The sequence below is a fragment of the Cricetulus griseus genome, chromosome X, assembly GCF_003668045.3.
Source record: "Cricetulus griseus strain 17A/GY chromosome X, alternate assembly CriGri-PICRH-1.0, whole genome shotgun sequence".
Classification (NCBI taxonomy): Eukaryota; Metazoa; Chordata; class Mammalia; order Rodentia; family Cricetidae; genus Cricetulus; species Cricetulus griseus.
Window position 1 is genome coordinate 17,316,850 of NC_048604.1, and position 18,086 is coordinate 17,334,935.

An 18,086-nucleotide genomic window follows, 5' to 3' on the forward strand; every position below is an offset into this window, starting at 1 on the left:
CTCTTTTTTATTCAGTCCAGGGTCCAGCCTGTGGAATGAGGCCTCCCACAGATAATTCCTCACGTGCATGGCCAAAGGCTAACCTAATCTAGATAGTTATTTCCTCATAGATAAGTGTAGAGGCTTGTCTCCCACATGATTCTAGAGGCTGACAATTGACAATATTAATCATTACATAGAATTATCTTTTATTTGTTTTTGAGGTGGGTCTTTTGTAACTTGGGCTGACCTTAAACTCACTATGCATCCCAGAATGAGTGTGAATTCTAGGTCTTCCCACTGTTATTTCCCAAATGCTGGGATTATAAACATGTTCTACTAGGCTTGGTTGCATACAGTTCCGGGATAGGGACTGAACACTAGGTTTTGTGTATGCTACACCCCCAGGCCAGTATCTGCCTTTTGGTGATTGGATTGCGTCACTTAGCTCAATGGCTTCAAGTTTCCTATCTGCTGCAGCCTGGAGAATATCCTATTGCACGCATGATGCACATTTGGTTTTCGTTTATCTGTGGAGGGCTGTTTTCATTGCTTCTGCCTCTTAGCTGTTATAAATAATGCTGTCATTATATGGCCATGAAACCATTCTATGAGCTTCTGCTTTCACTTCTTTTTTGGATTTACACTCAGAAGTGGGATTATTGGATCATATGGTTATTCAGTGTTTTCAGACTTTCCATTGAAGCTACACCATTTTGAATTCTCATTAACCTTGTTAAGTGTTCCAATTTCTCCATATTCTTATCAATAAGTATTTTTAATTGGGGTTTTATTCTTGTATGCATGTGATCGTGTGTGTGTGTGTGTGTGTGTGTGTGTGTGTGTGTGTGTGTGTGTGTATGTGCTCATGCACATGTGAGTGCGTGTGTAGAAGCCAGAGAACAACTTTGGATGTCATCTTCAGGAGAGGAATCTTTGATTAGCCCAAAGCTCACCCATTTGGCTAAGTTGGCTGGCCAGTGAGCTCCAAAGAACCTCATGTATCTGCCTCCCCAGCAGGGGGATTACAAATGTGTGGCACCACACTTGGCTCTTGTTTGTTTATTTTGTTTTGTTTTATTTTTGAGACAGGGTTTGTCTGCAGCTTTGGAGGCTGTCCTGAAACTCACTCTGTAGACCGTGCTGGCCTCCAACTCACAGAGATCCGCCTGTCTCTGCCTCCCGATTGCTGGGATTAAAGGCGTGTGCCACCACTACCCTGCTCACACTTGGCATTTTTACATGGGTTCTGGGGATTGAACTTAGATGTTTGTTGGACTGAATGAGCCACCTCCCGTTTATATATTTTCTTAAAGCAGCCATCTCAATGGGTATGAGGTAATAATTCACTGTGGTTTTCATTCACATTCTCCTTTCTCTTAATTACAGGATAACCATTTCTTCTTTTTCTTTTTCTTTTTTTTATTAGTTCAAATTAGGACCAAGCTTGTTTCACATGTCAATCCCTTCTCCCTCTCCCTTCCCTCCCCCTCACCCCTCCTCCCCCACCCCGACCTACCCCCCACCCCATCCACCCTCCACTCCCCAGGCAGGGTAGGGCCCTCAACAGGGACTCCCCAAAGTCCCCCACATCATCCTGGGCTGGGCTTAGGCCCTCCCCCATGTGTCCAGGGCAAGAGTGTATCCCTTCACGTGGGATGGGCTCTCAAAGTCCCTTCTTACACCAGGGAAAAATACTAATCCACTACCAGGGGCCCCCTGGAGTGCAGAGGCTTCCTTATTGACATCCATGTTCAGGGGTCTGGATCAGTCCTGTACTGGCCTCCCCGACAGCAGTCTGGGGTCGATGTGCTCTCCCTTGTTCAGGCCAGCTGTTTCTGTGGGTTTCTCCAACCTGGTACAGACCCCTTCGATCTGTATTCCTCCCTCTCTGCAACTAGGTTCCAGAGTTCAGTTCAGTGTGTATCTGTGGATGTCTGCCTCTGCTTCCATCAGCCACTGAATGAGGGCTCTGAGGCTAGGGCACCCGCCGCCAGACGAGGATAACCATTTCTACAATTGGCAAATTCATTTACGTGTTTCATGTCACACAGACACACTAACACTGATCAGGAACATCAGCCTCTAATCTTATGCCCAGAAACATGCATACATAATGTTGTGCTCACATCGTCACTTGCTGAAGTAAGCGAAGCTGAAACAGTTAACTGAGAAGTCCTTGCCAGTGTTCTAAGACCACAGACCCTGAAAATCAGTCGGAATGCCTAGACAGTGTTTGAAGAGCTGTTCTGTAGTTTTTTCCTGTGCTCTCAATCTTCTTTCCCCTCTGTCACTGGGCTAGAAAAGTTTTGTAAAACACAAAGTCTATGCTTTTTTTTCCTTTGGCTTCATTAATAACTGGAGAAATGAATGTATGGGGAAGAGGACATGAATGACATTTACGAATGACCTATACAGGAGCTGGGGTGGAGATGGCTCAGTGGATGAAGTGCAAGAATCAGGACATGAGTTTCAATGCCAGGCACTCACATAAAAAGCTGCTGTGATGGCTAACCGTGTCGATTTTACCACATCCGGAATCAACTAAAAGTCAAGCAGGTAGGCACCTTTTTGATGAATATTCTCGATTGTGCCATTTGAGGCGGGAAGACCACCCTAAATCTGGGTCATACCTTCTGGTGGCATCCCACATAAAAAGTCATGGGCAAAGGAAGCTTTTGCTTTTTGCCTTCTTGCCGTTACTCTTGCTGGCTGGTTCATCTCTCCTGTTGAGGCATTCCTTTGCTAGTATTAGAACCTACTTCTTCAGGATTCCAGTGTAGATTGGAAAGGTCCAGCAGCTCTCTAGGACTTCCTGGGACTCTGACATCAGACTGGGAATTGCTGAGATATGCAGATCCTTGGCCTTTCTGTCAGGAGACAGCCATTGTTGAACTACTCAGACCACAGCCTGGAAGTGTATTAATAACTAGGTTTCTAATAAATCCCATTTTAATATATATTAATTTAATACATTTTTATAGAATACAATTTATATTCTTATATAAAATAGCATAATTTAATATACTCATTCTATCAGTTCTGTTCCTCTAGAGAAACCTGACTAATACTCATACAGATGGGAATGGTGGCATGTGCCTGTTATCCTAGCATTGGGGGAGGAAGACACCATAGAATCCTAATCAGTGACCTCCAGGTTCAGTGAGAGACCCTGCCACAAAAATGAGGAGGAGGGTTATAGAGGAATGCTTCAATCTCCTTCACACAAAATGCACACACAAGAAGGCATGCATACATACCCATGGGGGGAAGGGAGGGAGAGAAAGAGAGGAGAGAGAGGGAGGGAGGGAGAGAGAGATTGCTGCCCTCAGGGAAGTAGAGGGAGGCTCTGTGGTAGCAGTCTTGTTGGGACACAGTGAACAGCCTTCTGCCTGGAGAAGCAGCGGAGACAAATGAATGGGCCGTTTTACTGTTGTGCTCCCAGGAGCTCGGGTTTCACAGGGCAAAGCTGCTCTGTGCCTCTGGCGTGGTGGAATTCCTTTCTCGTTTCATCAGCACTGCAGTGTTAGTGCCTCTATTGACGCAGGGGGCTCAGGGTGCCCAATGTCTCTTGTCTGTTTTGCTTTCCAGGGCAAAGTATGTCGTGGTTCATAAAAGAAAAAGATCAAAGAACCAGGACTTGCTTGTTGAGAGGGAGGTTGGTCGAAAGGGCAAAAGAGTAGAGTGCCCTGCTGGGGACCTCTGCTGTTGGTCCCTGGTGTGGCAGATGCAAGTGAAAATGCAGCTGCCCGGCTTCGCATTAACTCTTTCTTCACAGGATTCTGACCCCCAGAGCCCCGTTGCATCACTTGGTAGTGGGTTGCCCTGTTTTGAGAATATTGTTCTGGTGTTCACTATAGAACTCTTGAAACCTTTCTTTCCATTTGCCTCTCTTACTATATGCAAGGAAAATTGAGAGAAAGGGAATGGAGAATGCCTGAAACATGCCTTCATCAATAGGATGAAGACTTCACAGAGGGAGACATTTTTCCTCTCTGTGTTTTTGTTGTTCTACTTTGTTTTTAGTACATAGCTCTGGCTGTCCTTGAATTCCCTATGTGGCTAAGCATGGCCTTGAACAACTGGTCTTCCTGCTTCTACTCCCCAGGTGCTTCAATTCTAGGCGTGAGCTAACATGCCTGTCCACAGAGGAAGACATTTTGAGACCGTCAGCGAGCACAGCTATCTCAGTTGGTATGCACCACGTAGGAGATATGCTGCAAAGTTCTCCCTACTAATAACAATACCTTCTTTGCAGGATTCCCCCATCCTTTGCTGTGAGTTTTGGTCTCCTTGTCTCCCCCCTTTGCGAGGTAGAAAAAGCACAGCTGTATTAGTGTTTTTACAGAGTTGGGGACTGGAAATGCTGTCAGATTTTCCATTTTTCTTACAGCATGATCTATTGCCAAAAGAAACATTCTTGCAGCAACTGCAAGGGAGGTGAACCAGGAATGATACATACCTTGCTTCCCATGATGGGAGGTAGCTCCCGAAGAAAACTAAACAGAGGTAGTGGTAAAGGAATGTTGCTGCCCTGTGAAGTTCAGAACCTCTTTTAGAAGACTCAGATGCCCTGCACCTGTGGACTTTGAGAACATTTTCCTCTCTGGATTAGAAAAAAATTATTAGAGGATCCTGATGGTGCAGTTTTGTAATCTCGGCTACTCTGGAGTCTAAGGCAGGAGGACTGAAAGTTCAAGGGCAGACTGGATTGTCGAATAAGACCTTGTCACAAAAGAAAAAAATGTCTAAGAAGGCTGGACATAAAAAATGTATGAAGTTATGTTGTTTGCAGGAAAACGGATGCAACTGAAACTAATTATATTAAGCAAGTGAAGTCAGTCTCACAAGGACAAGTGGTGCATGTTTTCTCTCCTTTGTGGATCCCAGACTTTATCCATACAGAGAATCATATTTTTAACAATGACATGAAAGTAGAAGCCAGACTGTCTGGGGAGCAAAAGAGAGAGTGGGAAATAGAGATGAGGGGATGGTCGTGGGGTATGAGGATATATGCTCAAAGCACATTATATACCTGGACCACAATGGCCTTATGCAACTCAATATAACTTTTAAAAACAGGGATGAGAATGTAGTCACTGAGAAAATGGTTGTCTAACATGGACAAAGCCCTGGATTCAAGCCCAGTAGTGGAATAAAACAAAGTACCAAACTAATAAATTTTTATAATGAATAACATAAGGATAGTTTTAGATACAGAACTTTGTGAAGATGACACAGAACATTCTTGTATATTTATTGAATTTTCATTGATTTCTCCCCTTAGGTCTTCTTTCTGTTCCAGGATCTAGGATCCCACCTGTGTTATCTGCTAGTTGCCACAACAAATACTGTAGAGTGGATGGCTTGAACAACAGAACTCTTTTCCTACATTCCTGGTATGTAGAAATCCAAGATTAAATTATTGATACTTTGATTTCTTCTGAAGCATTCAAGACTTGTGGGGTGTGCGTCTTCTCTGTGTCTTCATAGGGTCTTTTTCTGTGTGCATTCGCATCTGGAGATTCTCTCTCTCTCTCTCTCTCTCTCTCTCTCTCTCTCTCTCTTTCTCTCTCTCTCTCTCTTTCTGTTTTTTGAGACAAGGTTTCTCTGTGTAAACGTGGTTGTCTTGGAACTCACTCTCTAGACCAAGCTGACCTCACACTCAGAGATCCACATGCCTCTGCCTCCCAAGTGCTGGGATAGGGGTTTCCTTATAGTAAGGACAACAGTTCTGTTAGAGTCAATCTCACCTAAACTTAATAATCTCTTTTATTATCTTTACATTAAGACTACATTGGGGGCTAGGGTTTCAAAGTATAGATTTGTAAGGGGAAGATAATTCTGTGTCTTTCTTACATGCAAAACCCATTCTCCCATTACAATAGTCCAATAGTAATTGCAGCAATAATTCTAAATCCAAGTTTTCATGTAAATATTATGGAAATCATGTTTTAATCCATAAGTTAATCCTGAAGCAAAATTTCTTCTCTAGCTATGCACCTGTGAAACCAGGAAGGTTGTGCACTTAAAAATTACAGTGGTCAAATGAGTATAGGATTGGCATTCCAATTCAAAAGTGAGGAATTAGAAAGAAGAAAGCAATTATAAGCAAATCCAAAACAAAGGAAGTTCTATTTGATGGTGTGTGGGGTGTGTGTGTGTGTGCGCGCGCCTGCTCCTGAGTGTGTTTGTACATGCATGTGCCATGGCTTGAGCATGGATGTCAGAGGAGGACAACTTGCAGAAAGGAATCCATTCTTTCCTTCCACCATGTAGATTCTGGGCATCAACTCAGATTTTCAGGCTTGGCAGCAAGCCCCTTTACCTTATCTCATTGGCCCTATTATTAATATTTGATGAACCTCCATTTCATTTCCATCATGGCTGAATTAATTTGCAGTCCCACAATAATGTGTTCTCACTTTCCTCTACATCCTCACTTGCACTGGTTATCATTTGTGTTTTTGATGACAGCCATTCTAAAGTGGTACCTCATGGTAGCCTTTTAATTTACATTTCCCTAATGATTAGTGATAATTGAGCTTTTCTTCAGAGATCTAGTTAAAATGTCTAGGTCTATTGCCTTTTTGATTAGTGGGACATATTATACAGAATTATAATTGTAATCATGTGCATCCCTCATTACTCTGTTGACTTCTTCATTCCTCAATGGTTCCTTTCTTTGTAAGAATTCTTCTCCTATGCCCAAAGTGTCATCTTGTTTACTTTTGAAAATTCCACATATGAGAGAAAATGTTGACTTTTTTTCTCTCCCAGTATTGCATGTTCTTTCTCATCTGTGGATTCTAGCTTCTGATTTTTATATGCATTCATTTATGTGTGAGACAGTGTGCATATAGGCCATGAAACCAGAAAGGAGGCTATGAGAGTGGGGAGAGGCTTTAAGGAAGAAGGGTATGGAGAGTAAGCAATACATGCAACATTAACATTGAAAGGAAAGTGCTCAAGGCAAAAGGATACAATTGGTGCAGGGAGGGTGTGTGTGTGTATAGGAGCCCGGAAGGAGGATCAACCAAAACAAAACATATGTGAAAATACCACAAAGAAATGTATTAATTTGTATGCTGTCTTGATCACTTTTCCTGTTGCTCTGATAAAATACCCTGGCAAAAACAATGCAAGGGAGAGAGTGTTTACTTTGTCTTATAATTTGAAGTTATAGTCTATCAAGGCAGAAAAGTTACGGCAACAGGAGCTAAAGGCAAATGGTCACATTGCATACACAGTCAAGAAGCATCGAAAAATGAATACTTTTGCTTAGCTCCCTTTCTTCTTTTCATACGATCTAGGATCCTATCTCAGGGAATGATGCTACCCACAGTGGGTGGCTTTTCCCACCTTAACTAACTTAATCTAGATACTATCTCACAGGTATGTCCAGGTGTTTCCTGGATGATTCTAGAGCTTATCAAGTTGACAACTGAGATTAATCCACCATGTTAACTTAAAAAGTAAACAAATTAGATTGGGAAATGTTAATAATTATTGAAACAGAATTAAACAACTGTCTTTCTGCAAACAGGTTATTTTTTCAATGTAATCATCTCCAGTTTCATCAATTTTCCTATAATGACATAATTGTATTCATCTTCATGGCTGATTAAAACTCCATTTTGTGTGTGAGGTGTCTGTTTGGTTCACTTGTTCATTTATTGGCTGGATCACTGGTTCTTCAGGTGACACATCTTTTAGGGTGTGTGTGTGTGTGTGTGTGTGTGTGTGTGTGTGTGTGTGTGTGTGTGCGCGCGCGCGCGCACGCGCATGTATACACATGTGTGCAAACACTGTGCTTCTTTTGGATGTTAACTCTGCCAGCAGAATAGCTGATAAAGATTTTCTTCCAGTTCTGCAGGCTGTCTCTTTGCTTTGTTAACTGCTTCTTTTGCTGTGCAGAAGCCTTTGAATTGAATGCAATCCCATTTACCAATTCTTGCTATTTTTTCCTAGACTGTTGGAGTCCTTTGTTGAAAGTCTTTGCCCATGCCTATACAGAGAGGGGCCTTTCTTCTGTTTTCCTCTAGCAGTTTGAAAGTTTCAAGTTTTAAGGTCTTTGATCCATTTTGAATTGATTTATTATTACATTTATTTATTTTGTGTGGGGAGGCACACATGTGGAGGACAACTTTTGGGAATTGGTTCTTTCCTTTTATCTTGTGGGTCCTACGGATCAAACTCAGGTTTTTGGGCTTGGTGGCATTGCCTTTACCTACTGAGACATCTCACTGGCCCTTGAATTTATTTTTGTACAAGAGATAGTTTTATTATATGTGTGAATATCCAGTTTTCTGAGCACCATTTTTTAAATAGGCTTTTATCAATGGAAATTTTGGCACCCTTTCAAAAATCATGTGGCTGTAGCTGCATGGGTTTGTTTCTAGGTCCTTAGTTCTCTCTCTCTCTCTCTCTCTCTCTCTCTCTCTCTCTCTCTCTCTCTCTCTCTCTCTGTGTGTGTGTGTGTGTGTGTGTGTGGTGTGTGTGTGTGTGGTGCACAAGAAAAATGTTGTTTTGCTACTATGTGTCTACAGTGTAGTTTCAAGTCAGATTTTGATACCTCCAGTATTGCTCCTTTTGATGGCTAATCTTGGTTGTAACTTGACCTACCTGGGAAGAGAGAACCTTAACTGAAGAATTGCCCCTTATCAAGTTGGTGTGTGTGTGTATGTTTATGGGACAGTGTCTTGTTGATTGATGTGGGAGAAACCAGCCCAGAGTGTTTAGGACTACCCCTGGGCACAGTAGTCCTGGTTAGTGTAAAACAAAAACAAAAACAAAAACAAAAACAAATGTATCAAATCATGGGAAGCAAGCCAGTAAGCAGCACTCCTCCATGGTTTCTACTTCCGTTCCTGACTCCAGGCTCCTGCTTGAGTTCCTGTCTTGGTTTCCATTGATGATGGACCGTAGCCTGTAAGACAAATATAACCCTTCCTCTCCAAATTAATCAGTGTTTTATCACAGCAACAGAAAGCACACTAGGACACATTTGCTTAGGAGCACTTTGGCTCTTTATGGTATGAATCGTAGCAGTTTTATTCCTGTTCACTCAGCACAGTTTCTAAATCATCCACATTATTGCATATATGTTCTGTTCCCCTTTTACTGCTGAATTGTATTTCATTGAATGATGCCACAGTTTTTTAAATCTAGCTTTCTGTTGCTTGACATTTAGCCATCCCCATCTCTATTAAAAATAAAGCTTTTATGAGCATTAATATATGACTTGTGGGCATGTGTGCTGGCTAGTTTTTATGTCAACTTGACACAAGCTAGAGTCATCTGAGAGGAGGCAGCCTCAATTGGGAAAATGCTTCTATAAGATCAGGCTGTAAACAAGCCTGTATTGCATTGTCTTAATTATTGATTGATGGGAAGGGCCCAACCCATTGTGGATGGTTCCATCCCTGGGGTGGTGGCTCTGGGTTCTATAAGAAAGCAGGCTGAGTAGGACATGGGAAACAAGCCAGTATGCAGCATCCCTCCATGGCCTCCACATCAGCTCCTGCCTCCAGGTTCCTGCCCTGTTTCCCTCATTGCTTTTGATGATGAACTGTGATATGGAAGTGTGAGTGAAATAAACCCTTTCCTCCCTCCCCAAGTTGCTTTCCCTCATGGTGCGTCATCATAGCCACAATAACCCTAAATAAGACAGCATGTGTAAAACCTAAGCAGTAGAGCAGAAGGGAGGGCGTCTGTTCATAGAATTGTACTATGAGTATAGAACCTCTAGCAAGCTGATGTTGAGCCTTGGAGTGCTAAGATGGTAAGGGTTAAAAACTCTGTTCATAAAGCTGTGTCTGGAACTAGCCCTGAGCTGGTGTTTGTAGTGCCCCAAGCACAGGGAAATAGATCTTCAGAGCCTTGAGCCGTGCTTATTCCATCACCCCACTTTTCATTTTTCTGAGCACTGCACTTAGTGACCCATGAGTTTCAAGGCAAACAAACAAACCACTAGTTACATTTTCTACATCTAATATACTTTTTTACAATCCCAGGGTCCTGGAAGCTTAAAATCCATCACATTCTAGTTTTCAAGTTTCATATATTAGTGATCTAATCATGGCCATGTCCTTATAGAAGAAAGAAACAGTTGAAATTAACCAAGCATTGGAGGCTCTGGTTCTCTGCGAAGCACTTCTCAGTCTTATCTAGCCATGCTGGAGTCGACTCAGTAATCCCTACAGACCATTTGCATGACTAGCTTATGCGGCTGGCTGGGCTCCAGCTAATTGGCTGTGGCTAGCGCTTGCTTTAGACCCTGTTTACTTCATCCCCATGTCTCTGGATAGCATTCCTCTGACTTTGCTCCTGGATTTATTCCAAGCAGGTATCTCCTGTTCTTAATGAGTTCCAGGGAAGGAGCTTCATTCCACAGTCTCCTTTGACAGCTTATATTATAGTGCTTTATGATATTGTCAAGAAGTGCCTTTCTCTTTCCATTACACCTCATTTCCTCCCTTCCCGAATTAGTGAAAATAGAGATGAGGCGGCCACTGCCTTGTCCCATGGTAGCCCTTATGTCCTATGGCGGTAGTTTAGTTTCTTAGCTCTCAAACTTCTTTTTAGAAAGATTAGAGAATGTATTGTGGTATGCTTCCTTGCTGGGACACCACTAAGGGGGAATGACAGCTGAGATGACTCTGGGGTACTCCTCCCAGTTGGACTGTTACCATGCAGACATTTTATCTTTCCCTGGTTTGTATTCAATTAACACTTTTTTTCACAAGACAGAGGGAAGCACCTAATATTTTTCCTTGATGACTGGGCAAAGCACGCTGTTGAGATACTAACCAGGCTGGTCTTGTCTAATGTTCAGCTTTCTGGACAATGTGTGATCTTTAATTGTGAAACGCTGCCGTCTGTTTATAATATGACCATTTGAGGTCTGCGGCTTATACCGATAGCAGATTTTTCATTCTTCTTTTTGGACAAAAGCATCTTTTAGATTGTTAGATGAGAAGGAATTAGACACACCCCCAAGACTAGCCTATGTAAAAATTGCTTAGCCATGCATTGGTGTGTTGGATATTCATGTATGTGGTAGATATCATATATTTAATCATGAGTACTACTAGGTGCTTTCAGTTTGGAAGAACAGCTCAGAATAATGACTAAGGGCATTGTTACCAGCGTTGGATAGACCTGAGTTTGCACCTTAGTATTGTTTATTTTTCCTGATTTCAGAGAAATAAATTAACCTTTCTCCATGCTTCACTTTTCCTCATTTCTAAAACAAGTGTGGCTATAACATTACCTATCTGATTGAATAAACAAATTGTGGTAGATCCATACAGTGGAATATTACTCATCAATAAAAGAAGTCGACTAGAACAGCAAACTTTATGTTATATATGTGTTTCACCATAATTTAAAAATATGGAATAAACCAAAATCATTGAGTCCAACATTTTAAATGCGAGAACTGAAAGTTATGTGAATTATCTCTCAATGAAGCTGTTGTAAGAACTGGGATGTTGATATATATAACTGCTTGGATGAATCCCAAACTAATTAGGTTGAGTGAAAGGAGCCAGACAAGAACGAGTATGTGCCATATGATTCCATTTATACAAAACTCTAGAAAATGCACCCTAATCTATGGTGATGGAAAGCAGATCAGCAGTTGTTTGAGGGGGGGCGGGGAGGGAGGCTGGGAATGGTCAGGAAGGGGAGATTGCAAAGAAAGGCCAGGAAACTCTTGGAGATGATAGCATGTTAATTATCTTGATTGTGGTCATAGTTTCCTGGGTCCATACATATGTCAAAGCTCATCAAATTTACACTTGAAGTATGTGCAGTTTATTATGTGTCAATTATATCCTAAAATGCTCATTTAAAAACTAGGAAGTTTTTGTCTGGCAGATAAAGAGGTTGAAATGAGACCCTGAATGAAAATGGTCTGGCACATGGCAAGTGCTTAATCAACTGTTACTTAAAGAAGCATTCATCAGTGGGGAGGCAGGATAGGCCAGTAACTCAGTAGCTAGAGTTCTCACAGAAACAGGCCCAAAGCCCTGTAAGCAGTCCTCAGCACTGTATGAACTGGCTATGATGGTGCACCCCTGTAATTCTACAACTGGGAAGATAGAGGCAGGAATATCAAAGTCATTCTTTGCTATATACCAAGTTTGAATCCATCCTGGGATACATTAAAACTATGTCAAAAATCAGTGAGGCCGAAGGCCTGAAGGAAATAGAGTTATATGAAAATCACTCAAGCAGTTATCCCAGTTTTCTTGAGGATTCACCTACAGAACAGATCCCAGATAGAGGCTTTCGCCTAATCTCAATGGCACACCAGAATAATAAACTTCTTCCTCCATCAGGCAAATCTGTCCCTTTTCACAGTTCCCATGGCAGTTAGCTTTCCTGAACCAGTACCCTCATCACCTGACTTCAGGTTTGGATGCCCTAGTGCCAAGCAATCTTTGCCTTCTCCACAGAAAGGGCTCATAGTAGTCATAGAGAGGAAGCAGCTTGCCAGTCTGCTTTGTGCTGCTATAACAGAATGCCTGAGATGTCTGGATAACTAGAAAGAACAGACACATGTTTCTTACAGTTGTGGAGATTGGGAAAACCAAGGCTCTGGAACTCTGGTCTGGTGAAGGGTACCACTGTTACATCAAGATGGTGATTTGAATGCTGAACCTCCCAGGAAAGAGAATACTATTCCCAGTGTGACAGAACAGCAGAAGTGCCAAGAGACATAACTGGCTTTGGAGAGCCATTTTAAGGCTTTAAATCCACCACGAAGGAAGAGACCTAATCATCTCTTCATCTCTTAATACTTTTACAATGGTAATTAAATACGAAAGTGAATTGTTGGTGAAATAGATACCTCAAACTATACCAGAGCTCCACAACAGAATTTCAAGCCTATACTGACTCATCAAAAACCTGAACTCACCACCCTCACACTAATTTTCTAGCGTTCACAGATTGACGAGTTTATTGGATTGGAATAATACCCATTCATTGCCTTATGGTTTCCATTACTCAAAAGAGCAGGTCCAGGTTAATTGTATTCCCTGCTCAGCTTCTCACAACAGAGCTACATGGGCACCATATTTTATGGCAAGTTGATGCCTTGACCAATTAGGAGACTCCCAATATCACCCAACGTTCATTCTAGAAGGACATCTATATTATATGTACATTTGTGTGACTAAGAGGGATATTTTTCAGCATTTTATCAACTCCATCTGCTTCATAGATGAAAGAAACACTAACACATGGCAATATACACTGAAAATAAGAAAATAGCTGGGGGTTGTAACACTTGCCTTAACATTTAGGCAGAGGCCAGCTTGGGCTACCTGGTGAGATTTTGTCTCAAAAAAAGATTGTATAAAAGAAAGAAAGAAAGAAAGAAAGCCAAGGGATACAGCTGAGAGTAGAAAAAATGCATACTACTAGGGAAGTTCTGAGGTACAGGGGCCTGATCAGGCCTATGTCTGCCTCCCTTCTGAGTATACAGAGTCTCCATCTATATAGCCTTCCTGAAGCAGCTCCTCACTCCAGGTAGCCAGACAGGAGCTCTAGACCACTTTGTCCTTTCAAAACATTTTAGCAAAGCTTTGTGAAATGACTCACAATGGCCCCCAAGTTGAAGTAACTCAGTGTCCACTGACTGACAAATGACTAAATCAGATAACCACACAATGGAATATATTTAATCATAGGAAGGCATGAAGTATTGATACTCTAACACATGAACCTTAAGTGCATGATGCGATGTGAAAGAAGCTAATCTCAAAAGATCCCATGGCAAACATCGGAACACCCAGAGGTGGGAAATATAAAGCCCGGTGGTTATCTAGAATGGAAGAGGCCATGGTCCATAGGAGGTGACCAGTCATGAGTACTGGTGAGATACGTTGTAAAATCAGAAAGTAGTGATGCTTTCACAGCTCTGTGACTATACTAAAGCCACTGAATTATAAACTTTAAAGGGGTTAATTTTTGGTGCACTTACAACATTTGAGAGTGTCATTCCCTGTCGCTGATGCAAGAGCCTAGCGTGGTGCCGGGAGAGCTATCCGAAGGAGCTACACTGACCCCGGGGTCTGAAACTGACCGGTCTGATTTCCCACCCATGCCAAACCCGCTAGAGCCACAGCCATGTCCAGGGACGAGATGATTTCTGATCCTACTATGAGCAAAAAGAAAAAGAAGAAGAAGCCTTTTATGTTGGATGAAGAAGGAGATGTCCAGACAGAAGAAACCCAGCCCTCAGAAACGAAAGAAATGGAGCCAGAACCAACTGAAGAAAAAGATGTGGAGGATGATGAAGAAGACAGTAGGAAAAAGGATGCTTCTGATGACTTAGATGACTTGAACTTCTTTAATCAAAAGAAAAAAGAAGAAAAAAAAACAAGATATTTGACGTTGATGAAGCTGAAGAAGGTGTAAAGGATCTTAAGATTGAAAGTGATGCTCAAGAGCCTCCTGAGCCAGAGGACCTAAATATTATGCTTGGCAATAAAAAGAAGAAAAAGAAGAATGTCAAATTCCCAGATGAAGATGAAATACTAGAAAAAGACAAAGCTTTAGAAGATGAAGACAGCAAAAATGACTATGGCATTTCATTTAGTAACCAGACTGGGCCTGCTTGGGCAGGCTCAGAGACTACACATATAAAGAGTTGCTGAACCGAGTTTTCAACATCATGAGAGAAAAGAATCCGGATATGGTTGCTGGATAGAAGAGTAAATTTGTTATGAAATCTTCACAGGTTGTCCAAGTAGGAACCAAGAAAACTTCTTTTGTCAATTGTACAGATATCTGTAAACATCATCAACCCAAACATCTCCTCACATTTTTATTGGCAGATTTTGGTCCAAGTGGTTCTATAGATGGTAATAACCAACTTGTAATCAAAGGAAGATTCCAACAGAAACAGATAGAAAATGTCTTGAGAATATATATCAAGGAATGCGTCACTTGTCACATGTGCCAATCACGGGACACAATCCTACAGAAGGACACCCGACTTTATTTCTTACAGTGTGAAACTTGTCATTCTCGATCCTCTGTTGCCAGTATCAAAACTGGCTTCCAGACTGTCACGGGCAAGGAAGCACAGCTCTGTGCCAAAGCTAAATAATTTGCTAATCACCATTGATTTTTCCAAAATGTGTGGTGGAGATTTGGCTGGACAGGTTATCATCAGTGTGGACGTACCACTGAGTTAAAACACAAGATAAAAAAGCTGCCAAGTTGTTTGGCAGGTGATTGATCTGAAACCCTTGCAAGATGCCGACACTCAAGCTGTTGACATACTCATTGCCCACTTTAACACCTGTCAAAGAAACATGATGGGGTAAGGAGGTGCTTTTTAAAATTGTTCATAGACTTCTTTAAAGTGCAAGATAAATTAAAGTTATTATAACTGATTCTTTCAATTTGAAAAAAGGGTGAATTTTATGTATGTGGATTATATTTCAATGGGCCTGTTACTGTAAAATAGCAATCAACCAAGACATACTTATGAACTTCTCTGTGTTTGATATAGGGCAAGTGTCCCAAAAGTCATTATCTAATATGTAGCAATGTGACTAGAGGGAGACAATTCCCATCCAGAGGAAATGTCTTGAATTTTTGTTGATATTTTATGAGTATGAATGAAAGAAGGCGGGACAAAAGGCATGTTTGGATAAAATTTCCTCCAGAATAGAGTTTCTTGTAGTCTAAACTTTACTATTCAAACTGTAGCATGAGCACCTCCTGGGAACTTGTTGGAAATGCAGAATCACGAGTTCCACCATGAACCGCGGAATCACAATCTACATTTTAACAAGATTCGCAAGTGTTTGGCATGCACATTACAGCATGAGAAGTACTAGCCTGAAGGTTAGCAAGATGACTTCATGACACTTTAATTTGCCCTTTAATCAGTCTGTAGGTAAGGTGGTGGCAGCATATTTAATATTGTATTATGCTGAATATTCTCTATAAAGAGTCATTGTTGACGTAACCCCAGTCCTTAAAAGTAAAAGTGAGTCTAATTTTAATGTAATTTCTGTTTTTGTTTTAATCAGTTACTTTCTGTAGCCCTTTGTAAAATCCTGTAGCACTTTTTTTCAGTGATGATATTGTAATGATAGTTTGTTGTTATTATAAACAATGTTTTCTTTTTCACTTAAAGAGGATTCACTATGCTTGGAATTTTAAAAGCATGAATACAAAGATAATCTTGAATTTTTAAGTTAAACTCAGTTGTAAAGAAACCTATTTAATGTATTATTCATTTGGTATGCCAAATAGTTAAGTTTCACCACTCAATTATAAGCTGTATGCTTTCAGCCAGGGGGTGGTGCACGCCTTTAATCCCAGCATTTGGGAGGCAGAGGCAGGTGGATCTCTGTGAGTTCGAGGCCAACCTAGTCTACAGAGCAAGTTTTAGGACAGCCAGAAGTGTTACACAGAGAAACTGTCTCTCGAAAAACAACAACAAAAGCCGTGTGCTTTCAAAGCATTGTTGTGACCTTGTTAAATTGCATAAAATTGCTTTAATGGGATTGCTCATTCATTTATGTAAACATCAAGATAAAAACTGACTGGTTTCATAAAATAAAATGGCTAGGTACATGAATTTGAGCAATATTTGATAAGTCTGTTACATTTATTCTCGGAGCATATTACAAACCCTGAGAACATTTGGATCTATCACTAATACATGGATTTTGCAAAATCCAGATAATTCTCTCCTTGCCTTCTCAAAGCAATATCACATCTTTTAAATACCCATTTGGATGATAAAATGGCTTCTTGAGTTTTCTCTATTGCCAGGGGTTTTATTTTGCAGTGCAACTACAGGCTCTCTCAAGTGTGAGCATCTGGCCATTAATAATTGCCAAGTAGGCCAGAACCTGTGCTCATTTCCTTCCCAAGTCACTGTGGCAGAAAGAGGATGTGGGTGATTTGTAGTATACTCTAGGTACCCTTCATTAACAAGGTTTGTGTGTTTCTACATAACTTTCATGGTCACTTCTTTGATTGATCTCTGCCTGTGGGAGTCCCCAGAGCCTAAATTTGAAAAGCTTTTCTCTTAAGAGGTTATGCCCGTACATCTGCAGGTAGCCATGGGACAATGGTTTCTCAGAAAAACTCATCCCATCAGATGTCAGCTGAATTGAAGAGTTCCAGGTTCAAATGTTACTCCTTGTATTGGTCCAAGGCTTCAAATACCCAAAGGAATACTTCTTCGGCTATCTACTGTAAAGGGAAAGTAATTTCTGGTTTCAAGGTTCTGGCCCTAGGTACTGATTCTTGTCTAGACTCTTCTGGCTAACCAATGTCTGGGGTCTTAGTTTTAATTGTCTTTTTTGTTTGTTTTGAAGCACTGCAAATTGAACATAAGGAGTCATGGGCTGACACATGTAACCGAAGTGCTCTACTACTGAATTACATGGCCCTCTATTTTGAGACAGGGCCTCACTAAATTGCCCAGGATGATCTTGAACTTACTCTGAAATCAGACATGCCTTGAAATTATGATGCCTTTGCTTACTAAGTAGCTGGCAGTACAGATCTGTGCTACCATGCCTGGCTTTCTACCTTTTCATATCTGTATGTTCTGCATGATTCTTTTGAAATCTCTTTTATCCTGCCATTTTTTTTTTAATTTTTTTTCGAGACAGGGTTTCTCTGTATTGCTTTGGAGACTATCCTGGAACTCCCTCTATTGACCAGGCTGGCCTTGAACTCACAGAGATCCGTCTGGCTCTACCTCCCGAGTGCTGGGATTAAAGGCATGCGCCACCAAGACCTGTAATTTTTTAAGGGTGGACCTGCATTGAATCCCATTCTTATTCAGGATGAGAACTTCCTTTCCTTGCCCTGTTAGATTTAGAACTTGATAACATCAAAAGACTTCCAAGAACATTTAAAAACATGTTCTTGGTTTTCTTACAGTCATTTTAACATTAGAAAACACAATGATCTTAAAAAATAAATTATGTAATAATTGCAAAAAAGAAGAGAGGTGTGTCACTGGGCATGGGCTTTGGGGTTTCAGTAGACTCACACCATACCCCCAATGTGGTTCTCTACCTCCTACTTGTGGATTAAGCTGATAGATCTTG

The 18,086-nt window shown here is 41.2% G+C and overlaps 1 protein-coding gene and 1 pseudogene across 1 annotated transcript in view; both read left to right on the plus strand.

Moving 5' to 3' along the window:
• Nucleotides 1–2,403: 2,403 nt before the first annotated feature.
• Gpc3 (glypican 3) overlaps nucleotides 2,404–18,086 on the plus strand; it is a 417,341-nt gene continuing 401,658 nt past the window's right edge. The window contains exons 1-2 of the mRNA XM_027432108.2: nucleotides 2,404–2,538; nucleotides 5,267–5,378. The gene's annotated coding sequence lies outside the window, so the exon portion shown is untranslated. The remainder of the gene's footprint in view (nucleotides 2,539–5,266; nucleotides 5,379–18,086) is intronic.
• On the plus strand, nucleotides 13,656–15,449 carry LOC100769197 (annotated as a pseudogene).